Genomic DNA, 13,402 nt, shown 5'->3' with positions numbered 1-13,402 from the left:
ATGTTGTTTACATAACTGGGGTACATTAATTGGAACATCTTTATCTGGTAAAACATTTTAATGCTTAAGCAAATAATCTTAAAGGATCAGCAAATTTAGATTTTGTTTTTACATATTAGCATCGCTAAAAATGTTCACATATTAGCCTTGCTAAAATAAGCTTAACCAAAAATATGAAATAATTTGAAAAGCTTAACCAAAAAAATTAAATCAAAGCCATAGTGTGGTATTGATATATACAGTCAGCAGGTTAACCTACAAGGTCGTCAGTTCCTTCTAACTAATTTGGTTTGTTGGACGTGCTAGAAAAAGTAAGCTTTGAATGCACAGTTATATGTCATTTTTGTTACTTTTAAAAGAAAAACTACATAGTTTTCAAAGTCTTGCTGTACATTCAATTTCCAAATGAGCAACAGTTTCAATTCTGTATAAGTTCATAATTGTTTGTTTTAGTTTTTTTTTTTGTTGTATGCAGTTAAAGGGACACTGTAGGCACCGAGACCACTTCAGCTCATTGAAGTGGTCTGGGTGCAATGTCCCATTTCACTTAACCCTACAGTGGTAATTATTGCAGTTTCTGAGAAACTGCAATAATTACCTTGCAGGGTTAAGTCCTCCTCTAGTGGCTGACTACAAGGCAGCCACTAGAGGGACTTCCAGGTGCTTGGACGACTTTTGGTCGTGTAAACAACGCTGGACGTCCTCACGCTATGCATGAGCACCTCCAGCATCACCTGAATCCCCATAGGAAAGCATTGAATATTGCTTTCCTATAGGGAAATCCTAATGAGAGCATGCACATGCACATTAGGTCTCTCCCGCCGACGTCAGCGTGGGGAGCATGGGCGGAGCCTGACCCAGGGGCTTTGGTGCTGGGTTCAGGTAAATTTTAACCCCTTAAGCGCCGTGGGATGGGGGCGGGAGGGAGGGGGCATCACAGGATTCTACAGTGCCAGGAAAACGGATTTGTCTTTAAGTCTCTTTAAGTTAGCTCTTGTTAAAAGGAACATGGTAGCGCTACGATTACATATCTGTATTCTGAACACTACAACCTGGTGCCCCTTAACATTTTGACACCCTTATCTGTACATAAATGAATAGTAAACAAATTCTTCATCCTTTCTCAAGCACTGAGTCCCACTTCCCGGGTTGCATCATCTTTTGACTGGGTTGGAATTTCACTGAAATTATGACACAGTCAATGTGAATATTTCAAAAACATTTTAGATTTTATCCTTACGAAATGCTCTTTTTTTGAGGGGGCGAGGGGTTACTTGCCCACTTTATTAACCTATAATATGCAAGTGTTCAATAATAGGGTTAAATAAACATTGCTTGGCAGTCCCTAATTACACTAAATTGAAAGCTGACATTGTGTTCTTATTGGAACACACCTTTATGATGATTTGATACCTTCTGTTTGGGTTAGAGGTTTTCCTATTTTATTTCATGCTTACTCTGCCACCAGTTAACAAGATGTGTCAATACTAATCAGGACTTATGTTCATATTATGGAAACTTCATTATATCAGGGAGATTGGGTAGATTTGTCTTTGTCATTGGTGTTCTTAATGGTGTTTTTTTTGTGACAGAATCTCTTTTTTTGTTGGAGGATGGTGGATCACAGTTTTTAATCATAGGTGGTGATATTAATGCAATCAAAGGGGGACACCACATTCACCCCACCATAATTCTAGATACCCAAACCTCCAAATACATTGCTGGTATTCATGATTCAAATGGAAACATGATTAGAGACTCAAGAAGAATTGCAACTATTTGCAGTTTATTACAGTGGCCTTTCTCACAGCAAGAAATCCTGTAAGGGAAGAAATTTTGCTATTGATGAGATCGTATAATTGATATCCTCTATTAATATATATTTTTAAATATTAAACCATTTTAAAAGGTCATCCAAAAATATAAAATAATTTGAAAAGCTTTCCAAATGATTTATCTATACAAATTCACTTTGAATTTAATAATGAGTTATGTAGATAAATAAAAAAAAAAAAACAACCATAGTAGGTGCACATATACCAGATTAATTTGTATCTATTATTGCTAGCTACATCTTACTATGTGTGGAAGGACTCACTGGGGTTTTTATATTTTTTCATTTAATGTTGTAATACCGGCAGTTTTATCTTTCACCAGTACCTACTACAGTTGTTTTATATTTGTTAAAGTGAACTTTAAACATTTTTTTTTAAGTGAACATTTTACTCTTACTGTTGAATACGTTTTTTTATGTAAATTTTATTGTGGTTATAGGTTTGATTGCAGTATTATGTAGATAAATAATTAGTTTTTTTTTCTAACAGATTTGAATCATTTGAAAAGTTTATCCAAAGATATTACACCGAGCACAGCCCATGTATTTAATGGTAACAAAATGAATATAATGTGATTCATGTAACTTACGTCACAAAATAAAGGTTCTTAAGGTCTCAATTTAATATTGTTGATTAAGCTTTCAAAATGATTTAATATTTTCTGCTAAACTTTTTCAATTATTTTTTCAACATCTAAATATATATATCATATAAAAAATATTTTTTATAATGTCACTAATGTCAAACCTTAGTTGGATAATTTTTCCAAATCGGTACTTGAATTTTACAATTTAGTTTCACTTGCAAATTAATCCACTAAAATCTAACTTGTCAAGATTTGTAAGTGAATTAAATGTGAATTATAAATATAGCTTAACCCTTTAGTGACCAGACAGTTTTTAAAATGTTCTTACCGTTAAGGACCAGGGCTGTTTTTACAATTCTGCAGTGTTTGTGTTTAGCTGTACCCACACATATTATATACAGTTTTTCTCACCATTAAATGGTCTTTCTAAAGATACCATTATTTTCATCATATCATATAATTTACTGTAAAAAAATTATAACATATGATGAAAATGTTTAAAAAATAATACCCTTACTAACCTCAACATCCGTGGAAATTGATTTAGGATTAATTATTTCAGATAACTTAAAGGTAGGCAGACAATGTAATAGAGCAGCAGGAAATGCTAGCAGAATGCTTGGTTGTATAGGGAGAGGTATTAGCAGTAGAAAGAGGGAAGTGCTCATGCCATTGTACAGAACACTGGTGAGACCTCACTTGGAGTATTGTACGCAGTACTGGAGACCATATCTTCAGAAGGATATTGATACCTTAGAGAGAGTTCAGAGAAGGGCTACTAAACTGGTTCATGGATTGCAGGATACAACTTACCAGGAAAGGTTAAAGGATCTTAACATGTATAGCTTAGAGGAAAGACGAGACAGGGGGGATATGATAGAAACATTTAAATACATAAACAGAATCAACACAGTAAAGGAGGAGACTATATTTAAAAGAAGAAAAACTACCACAACAAGAGGACATAGTCTTAAATTAGAAGGACAAAGGTTTAAAAACAATATCAGGAAGTATTACTTTACTGAGAGGGTAGTGGATGCATGGAATAGCCTTCCAGCTGAAGTGGTAGAGGTTAACACAGTAAAGGAGTTTAAGCATGCATGGGATAGGCATGAGGCTATCCTACACTCAACATAAGGCCAGGGACTAATTAAAAGTATTTAGAAAAATAGGCAGACTGGATGGGCCGAATGGGTCTTATCTGCCGTCACATTCTATGTTTCTATGTTTCTATCTGCAACCGCCAAAAAACACTAATGCTAAATAGTTTCTAAATTTTGTCCAGAAATACCCAATGTTACCATGTTCTTAGCTTTTTTTTTTTTTTTTTTTTGCAAATTATAGGGCAGTAAGTACAAGTAGCACTTATTTCCAAACCATTTCTTTCAAAATTAACGTAAGTTACATTGTAACACTGATATCTGTCAGGAATCCCTGAATAACCCTTCACATGGATATATTTTTTTAAAAGAAGACCACCTAAGGTATTAAACTTGGGGTATTTTGACTATTTTCATGCAACCATTTTACCACCAATCTATGCCAAATAATTTTTTACACACATAGCAATTTAAGAATACATGGGGGCGGGGCCTGACCGCTAAGCCGAGAGGTCGCAGAAAAGAGGTGCTCCAGCGCCTACGGGCAAATCTCCAGTGCTACGAGCCCACACAGTACCTCAATCACCTCAAACATACACTTAACGGAACAGAGACACCAAGAGCTGCCTGGGGATACCAGACATGTGGCACAATAATCGGGATCCACCAAAATGCTCCTCGAGGCCTACCAGCATAATCGGCGCGGGGGAGACTGCCGCTCCCCTGTCGCCTACAACGACTTTAATCCTGACAGAAGGCCCTTGTTCGGACAGGAGCGGTAAGGTGGTGTGATAGGCGATGTAGCGTGTGTAGTGCTCAGTCGGTCATATAGTTTCTCCCAGAACGCTGCAAACCTATAGTCCATAGGGGGTCATCCCGGTCCCAGGTGGGCCCCCCTGGAGGCTGGGGCGGTAGACCCAACAGAGGCAAGCCTACTCCAATATGGCGGAGAACACTGGCGGGCTACACGAGACCACACAGGAGACAGACATCCTGGTGCGGCTAGAGGCCATGTTTGCAGCATTCTGGGAGAAACTATATGACCGACTGAGCACTACACACGCCTCGGCCGCTACATCGCCTATCACACCACCTTACCGCTCCTGTCCGACCGGCTCGCCCGCCCAGATTAAGCGCGCCAAAAAATGGCGCCGAAAACAACATCCTCGCCCGCCGACAGGGACACCCAAGCGGAGACGACCACCAGCGGCTACTACCCTGCACAAGACAAAGTTAGCCTCACCCGCGCATTCAACCAAAGAGCAGCGACATAAGAGAACCGGCACGAACCTAATCCCCTACCTGAGCAGGGACCGAACAACACCGGCAAACATCCTGGAGAGACCCGACAGCTGCCAACAACCAAGCAGGTGGAGGAGCACATCTATGGGACACATGGAACATACAGTTGAGAAGGGTGAGACTCCTGACTGGACAGACACCCCTGAAGGCATAGGTTAAAGAGGACTCCCTGGGACATGAGGCCTGGGACACACAGCCTCCCATAATGCCACATGATGACTGTGAGCAGGTCACTTCTGGAATCTATTTCCCTTTATTGACCCATCGACAAGGCAAGCTGAAGAAAAAACATGGGAATTGACGCTTGTTATGTGTACCTAAGCACAGTTTTGGCAAATAGGGTCATTAGGGGGTCCCAGGATTCTATACTCTTCAAGTGGTTTATCTTGTTCAATTACTTTTTCATGTGGTTGTATGCATGGGAAATTGTTATTATTTGTTACCAATATATGGCTGCAGGCTCAACACGGTAATGTTCTTTACATGTCAAGCCGGGTTTTTCCCGCTATACGCCATATGTTGCTGCTCACCAGTGCCTGGAGCTGGCCCACCTGCCTTGCTAACTAGTTCTCCATACTAAGCATCTTATTCCCTATCGTTGTTATCTCATATTTCCTAATTACTAAATACAAGCGCTGCCAAAGAATAGACCGCTCCTATAAGTTAGATAAACTTGGTAAGCTAAATCTCTAGGCACTGTGTAATGCGTGTTTTCATAGTTTCTTATACCATAAAAATTGTGCAGAACAACTGACATGTACAATAACCTACCTGATGACAAATCGAAATGTTATACTTGAACATGCCCTGTCTATATGTGAAATTGACAATGCACAAAAAAAAATGAGGGTCCAATGCTGTATACGTGACATAAACTATGCACTGATTCACCGCTTGTTTTACATCAGAGCAATACCACTTACTCTAAGAGCATATGTTTGTTTTCTCCTTTTGTTTTTCCTCATAGTATCTCACTAGAAATGTACCAGATCCCTCATATATGTTCTTTTACCTTTCAAAAATTGTGAAGTAATATTAACATGCCTTGTAACTGAGCGGATGTGTCTTTGGAATGCTTGAAAATGCTGTTGGGGCATTGCATGCCTGATTGTACTATTATGCACGCCAAAAAAAAAGAATAAAAAAAAAAAAAAGAATACATGTACTGATAACTTTAAAGGTTACTGCCAAAGAACACCCCAATACAGCAACATCTTCGGAGTACAGTGATACCACCCATGCATAGGTGTGTCGGGTTCTCTGGGGACTAAAATACCTTATTTGGAGGGTGCGCATTCCAGTTTTCCAACATTGAATTTTCACATCTGGCCATCATGCACCCATGTCCTATTTGGGACATTTTTGAGCCGGACAATGTGATTTACCCCCATCAAACCATATATTTTTGGAATGTAGACATCCTAGAATATTTCAAATGGTGGTATTTTAACACTTTCCATGCACTAATTCTACCACCAGCCTTTGTCAAACGTTTGAGTAGTCATTTTTTGGTGTTCTTTTTCTCTTACATTGTACTTTAGGCATGGATTCTCAGCTCCTGTTATGTGTTACTGCCAAAGAACACCCCAATATGTATTCAGCAACATCTCCTGAATACAGTGATACCAACCATGTACAGGTGTGTCGGGTTCTCTAGGGACAAAAAGACCTTACTTGGAGGGTGCGCATTCCAGTTTTCCAACTTGGAATTTTCACAGCTGGTCATCATGCACCCATGTCCTATTTGGGACATTTTTAAAGCCGGCCAATGTAATTTACCCCCATCAAACCATATATTTTTGAAAAGTAGACACCCTAGGGTATTTCAAATGGTGGTATTTAACACTTTCCATGCACTAATTATACCACCAGTCTTTGTCAAACGTTTGGGTAGTCATTTTTTGTGTTATTTTTCTCTCGCATTGTACGAATGAATTCTCAATTCCTGTTATGTGTTACTGACAAAGAACACCCCAATATGTATTCAGCAACATCTCCCGAGTACAGTGATACCACCTATGCATAGGTTTGTTGGGTTTGTGTGGGGGGTGCAATGCCAAACATCTGACATGTGTTTTTCAAATTTGACATATCTTCTTTGCCCATCTTCTTTTTCGGGGGCTTTTTACATATCCCATTTTATTTTCTTGCCATGAACGTGCATATATTTGAAAAGTTGAGACCCCAAGGTATTGTATATGGAGTCTTTTGATGCCCTTGATGCAAACGTTTTAGCCCAAAAAAATTTAGAAAATGTGTGGTGGGAATTTTAAAATTACAATTTTTACACACACATTTGTGTGTGATTAATATATTTATTTTCTTCTTTTTTTTTAAATTGATTTTATTTAGTCTTCACTGAGTGAAGGCACTCAGCACACAGGCAGAGCATCGGGAGCCTGCCCCGTGGCTTCCGATGCTCTGCTACACTGCAGGGTGCCACGTGGGGCAACCCGGAAGATCACTCGACAGCCTGGCAATCAGGAGAGGTATTGCAGGATGCCTTGACATCGAGGCATCGCTGCAATACTCTTTCAGCGCTCATATTTGCCGCAGTCATTAAGGACTGTTTTTTGTAGGACGTACCTAGTACGTTCGCAGTCCATAAGGGGTTAATTGGAAATATTTGTTTTCAGTTTTTTGCGGTTTTGGCCTAAAATATTTAATTTAGTTGGATTCACTTTGAATTTCCGACAATTCACTTATTAAATAGCAATAATAATCTTAAAAATGCAAAATACCATATTGCTGTACTGTACATTTTAACACTGACATCTTTGTTGTTATTAAGTATGAGCAAGTCATGGGAAATAAGGTCAGGAAGGGGACAATGTGGGTTTTGTCACAAGCACCAGTTTGTCTAGCTTTGGTGCATGTACAGCTTTGCTCAGCACTAAGTGGATGAATGCATCTACTATAGTAGACGCATCAATCGGGGTAACATTGACTCCTCTCCAGTTGTTATGAAACATGAAAGGATATTTCAAGTTGCAGAGTTATAAGAAAGTGATGGCAAAATAACCTATTTGGCATAACATGCATTTTCATGTCTGTCCAATTTGTATTACCAAAGGAGGAAGTGACTCACCTTATGTAACTTTCTGCTTAGCCCATGTCATAAGCAGTGGTATATGGGATTATATTGGCTTCATGTTTTAATTTGTAGCTTTCTTCTATAGAAAGCTAATGGCTGAGCTATGTCTACATGCTGTCAGGATACACTAATATGCCCAACACGCAGAACTTAAGTAACAAATAAAGAAAACTCTAAGACGTATTACCGGGCCTTAGAACGGTCGAATTTAACGTATAAAAGGAAAAACACAAGACAGGCTGAGGTCAAGAATACAGATAGAGCATAAACGGTATGTAAGACAATGGTCAAGGAATATAGAAGTCAGAATAGTCGGGAGCCAAGCCAAAGATCAAGGGATACAGAGATCAGAAAAGTCAGTAAGAAAGCCAAGGTCAAAATACATAAGAAACAATACTAGAAACTCTTGGATAACCAGAACGGAAACCACGACAGGGCACAGAGAAATTGACAAAAAGTTTTAAATTGACTGCAGGGAAGCATGTGACAGTGAATGTCACACACACGTTCCAAATGGTTAGGCACTAGAAGGGTTAATTATGAACTTTAAAAGGTTCTAACTTGCAGTGGCCAGCGGCTCTAATGTTTACAGACCTGGCCGCTGTGTAAGGGGAGGAGTGTCTGTCAGTGAGGCCGGGGGGTGTCACAGGAGGAGGTGCATAATCGGCGGCATTCCCATTGCCCAGGGCCGGATTAACATAGGGGCTGATGGAGCTGCAGCTCCAGGCCCAGGCCCAAGGAATAGGCCCATTTAAAAAAAAATAAAAAAAAAATTCTAACTTTTTTTTTTTTACACACTACTCTTAGGTTAGCCACCTGACTGGTATATTAAGGCACAGCCAGTATTTGAGGCTGCCTGGCCATGATGGTATTACAGTAATACCGGATATACAAATGCAAATATTTTTCTCAGTATAAACGGAGATTACTCTGCAATACCAGCACCGGCCAGTAGGGGTCACTGTATATAGAGAGAGGCAGGGATAGGAAGTTACAGCATCTCCCTGCCTCTCTCTACTCACTGATCCGCAGAGGAGCAGCTACACAGCACAGAGAGTCCAGACAGCAGCCCCCAGCCTGCAGAGACAGACTACAGCTCAGGTATGTGAAGGATGGGGGAAAGGCAGCAGGGAGACATGGGGACACTTAGACACTAGGGGACACTGGGAAACATGGGGGCACTGAGAAACATGGGGACACTGAGACACTAGGGGACACTGTGAGGCATGGGGATGCTGAGACACATGGGGACACTGAGAGACATAGGTAGACACATTGGGACACGGAGACACTAGGGACACAGTGTCTCCATGTCTCCCAGTGTCCCCATGTCTCCCAGCCAGTGTCCCCTAGTCTCCCAGTGTCTGTGTCTCCATGTCTCTGTGTCCCTAGTGTCTGTGCCCCCATGTCTCTGTGTTCCCATGTTCCCCAGTGTCCCCAAATGTCTGTGTCCCCATGTCTCCCAGTGTCCACATGTCTCCCAGCCAGTGTCTCAGTACCCCCATGTCTCCCAGTGTCCCTATGTCTCGCAGCCAGTGTCCCTAGAGTCTGTGTCCCCATGTCTCCCAGTGTCTGTGTCCCTAGTGTCCCCATGTCTCCCAGTGTCCCCATATATATGTCCACAAGTGCCCCCATGTCTCCCAGTGTCCCCAAGTGTCTGTGTCCCCATGCCTCCCAGCCAGTGTCCCTAGTGTCTTAGTTTCCCCAAATGTCTGTGTCCCAATGTCTCCCAGTGTCTGTGTCCCTATGTCTTTGTGTCCCTAGTGTCTGTGACCCCATTTCTCCCAGTGTCCCCAAATGTCTGTGTCTCCATGTCTCCCAGTGTCCCCATGTCTGTATTCACAAGTTCCCCATGTCTCACAGTGTCCCCAAGTGTCTGTGTCCCCATGTCTCCCAGCCAGTGTCCCTAGTGTCTTAATTTCCCCAAATGTCTGTCTCCCAATGTCTGTGTCTCCATGTCTCTGTGTCCCTAGTGTCTGTGCCCCCATGTCTCTGTGTCCCCATGTTCCCCAGTGTCCCCAAATGTCTGTGTCCCCATGTCTCCCAGTGTCCACATGTCTCCCAGCCAGTGTCTCAGTACCCCATGTATTCCAGTGTCCCTATGTCTCCCAGCCAGTGTCCCTAGTGTCTGTGTCCCCATGTCTCCCAGTGTCTGTGTCCCTAGTGTCCCCATGTCTCCCAGTGTCCCCATATCTATGTCCACAAGTGCCCCCATGTCTCCCAGTGTCCCCAAGTGTCTGTGTCCCCATGCCTTCCAGCCAGTGTCCCTAGTGTCTTAGTTTTCCCAAATGCCTGTGTCCCCATGTCTCCCAATGTCTGTGTCCCCATGTCTCTGTGTCCCTAGTGTCTGTGACCCCATTTCTCCCAGTGTCCCCAAATGTCTGTCTCCATGGCTCCATGTCTCCCAGTGTCCCCATGTCTGTATCCACAAGTGCCCCCATGTCTCCCAGTGTCCCCAAGTGTCTGTGTCCCCATGCCTCCCAGCCAGTGTCCCTAGTGTCTTAGTTTCCCCAAATGTCTGTGTCCCCATGTCTCCCAATGTCTGTGTCTCCATGTCTCTGTGTCCCTAGTGTCTGTGCCCCATGTCTCTGTGTCCCCATGTTCCCCAGTGTCCCCAAATGTCTGTGTCCCCATGTCTCCCAGTGTCCACATGTCTCCCAGCCAGTGTCTCAGTACCCCCATGTATTCCAGTGTCCCTATGTCTCCCAGCCAGTGTCCCTAGTGTCTGTGTCCCCATGTCTCCCAGTGTCCGTGTCCCTAGTGTCCCCATGTCTCCCAGTGTCCCCATATCTATGTCCACAAGTGCCCCCATGTCTTCCAGTGTCCCCAAGTGTCTGTGTCCCCATGCCTTCCAGCCAGTGTCCCTAGTGTCTTAGTTTTCCCAAATGCCTGTGTCCCCATGTCTCCCAATGTCTGTGTCCCCATGTCTCTGTGTCCCTAGTGTCTGTGACCCCATTTCTCCCAGTGTCCCCAAATGTCTGTGTCTCCATGGCTCCATGTCTCCCAGTGTCCCCATGTCTGTATCCACAAGTGCCCCCATGTCTCCCAGTGTCCCCAAGTGTCTGTGTCCCCATGCCTCCCAGCCAGTGTCCCTAGTGTCTTAGTTTCCCCAAATGTCTGTGTCCCCATGTCTCCCAATGTCTGTGTCTCCATGTCTCTGTGTCCCTAGTGTCTGTGCCCCATGTCTCTGTGTCCCCATGTTCCCCAGTGTCCCCAAATGTCTGTGTCCCCATGTCTCCCAGTGTCCACATGTCTCCCAGCCAGTGTCTCTGTACCCCCATGTCTTCCAGTGTCCCTATGTCTCCCAGCCAGTGTCCCTAGTGTCTGTGTCCCCATGTCTCCCAGTGTCTGTGTCCCTAGCGTCCCCATGTCTGCCAGTGTCCCCATATCTATGTCCACACGTGCCCCCATGTCTCCCAGTGTCCCCAAGTGTCTGTGTCCCCATGCCTTCCAGCCAGTGTCCCTAGTGTCTTAGTTTTCCCAAATGCCTGTGTCCCCATGTCTCCAAATGTCTGTGTCCCCATGTCTCTGTGTCCCTAGTGTCTGTGACCCCATTTCTCCCAGTGTCCCCAAATGTCTGTGTCTCCATGTCTCTGTGTTCCTAGTGTCTGTGCCCCCATGTCTCTGTGTCCCCATGTTCCCCAGTGTCCCCAAATGTCTGTGTCTCCATGTCTCCCAGTGTCCCCATGTCTGTATCCACAAGTGACCCCATGTGTCCCCAAGTGTCTCAGTGTCCCAAAGTGTCTCAGTCCCCCCAAGTGTCTGTGCCCCCGGGTCTCTCAGTGTCCCTATGTCTCTCAGTGTCCCCTAGTATCCAAGTGACACAGGACACACTGAGACATGGGGACACTGGGAGAAATGGGGACACAGACACTGTGATACATAGGGACACTGATGCCAGGCTGGCCTTCCAATCCTATGGACAGACATGTCCCCTTTTTGGGGGGAATGAAAGCATAAATTAGATAAAGAGATTAGCATAGAGTATGTGTTTTCTTATAGCTGCATCCTTTGAGTTTCCCTCCAACACGAACTCCATCAGATACATGACGCTTGAGAGGTATGACTGTTTTAGTGTTTTTGGTCGATAAGATTCTGTAATTAGGCCCCATTATAATTGTCAGCACCAGGCCCACTGGGCTCTTAATCTGGCCCTGTGGGCATGTCTGATGCCCCTCCACAGCAGGTCATGTGCAAAACCCCTGCTGAAGAGCTCCAGCATTGGCTTGCAATGACCGAGTTTCACTTCTTTCCTCGACTTCCCAATGGGAGTCATACTGTCATCCAATGCTGCTCATAGGGAAGAAATTGATTCAGTGAAAAGCATTTGATTGGATGTACACGCCGCATATGAACTTCTCTCTGAGGAGCATTGGATTGGATGATCATTGTGGAAGCAATGCTTCCAGGACGATGTCACAGGAGGAGGAGAGGGCGGCATCATCGAGTCCTTGTCGCCGCTGGAAAAAAACAGTAAGTAAAATCTTTTTTTCCTTTTTACATTTTTTTTAATTCTGTGCCCCTCTAATGTAAATAGCGGGGAGCAGGCCCGGACTGGCCACCGGGCACACCGGGCAAATGCCCAGTGGGCCGCGGTGGCCATGGGCCGAGGCCGGCAGGGGAGGTCCCAGGATCTCCCCTGCCGGTCTATGCAGGGCCGGCACTATCCGAGCGCCGGCCCCGCTGTATTTCATGGAGGGCCGGTGGGGAGATCAAAGTTCTCCCTCACCGGCCCACTTAAATAGACATTGCGGCACATGCGGCTGGGAGGGAGAGGAGGACCCAGCGGAGCTCTATCTTGCAGCTCCGCCGGGTTCCTCTCGCGAGATCCGGTGCGTTGCCATGGCAACGACCGGATCTCGCGAGAGTGAACTCTAGCCCGCAGGCTAAAGGTAGGGAGGGGGGAGGGGGGGATATAATGCATGCTTATTAGATTATTTTATTTTTTCCCCCCAACACACAATACCTTTTAACATTCACCCACATCACACTCAGCACTCTCACACACATCACAATCAGCACTCTCACACGACACACATCACACTCAGCACCCTCACCCACATCACACTCAGCACTCTCACACACATCACACTCAGCACTCTCACCCACATCACAATCAGCACTCTCACACGACACACATCACACTCAGCACCCTCACCCACATCACACTTAGCACTCTCACCCACATCACACTCAGCACTCTCACCCACATCACACTCAGCACCCTCACCCACATCACACTCAGCACCCTCACCCACATCACACTCAGCACCCTCACCCACATCACACTCAGCACTCTCACCCACATCACACTCAGCACTCTCACACACATCACACTCAGCACCCTCACCCACATCACACTCAGCACCCTCACCCACATCACTCTCACTTACATCACACTCAGCACCCTCACACACATCACTCTCAGCACTCTCACACACATCACACACAGCACCCTCACACACAACACTCTCACACACATCAC

At 44.3% G+C, this 13,402-nt stretch overlaps 1 protein-coding gene across 1 annotated transcript in view; it reads left to right on the top strand.

The window, feature by feature from the left end:
- The window catches only part of PIEZO2 (piezo type mechanosensitive ion channel component 2), a 409,694-nt gene that overhangs the window by 214,957 nt on the left and 181,335 nt on the right, over positions 1-13,402 (top strand). The window lies entirely within an intron of this gene.

The sequence above is a fragment of the Pelobates fuscus genome, chromosome 4, assembly GCF_036172605.1.
Source record: "Pelobates fuscus isolate aPelFus1 chromosome 4, aPelFus1.pri, whole genome shotgun sequence".
In the NCBI taxonomy this organism is placed as follows: domain Eukaryota; kingdom Metazoa; phylum Chordata; class Amphibia; order Anura; family Pelobatidae; genus Pelobates; species Pelobates fuscus.
Note: the sequence above shows the minus strand (reverse complement) of the source record. Positions and strands in the feature narration are given on the sequence as shown.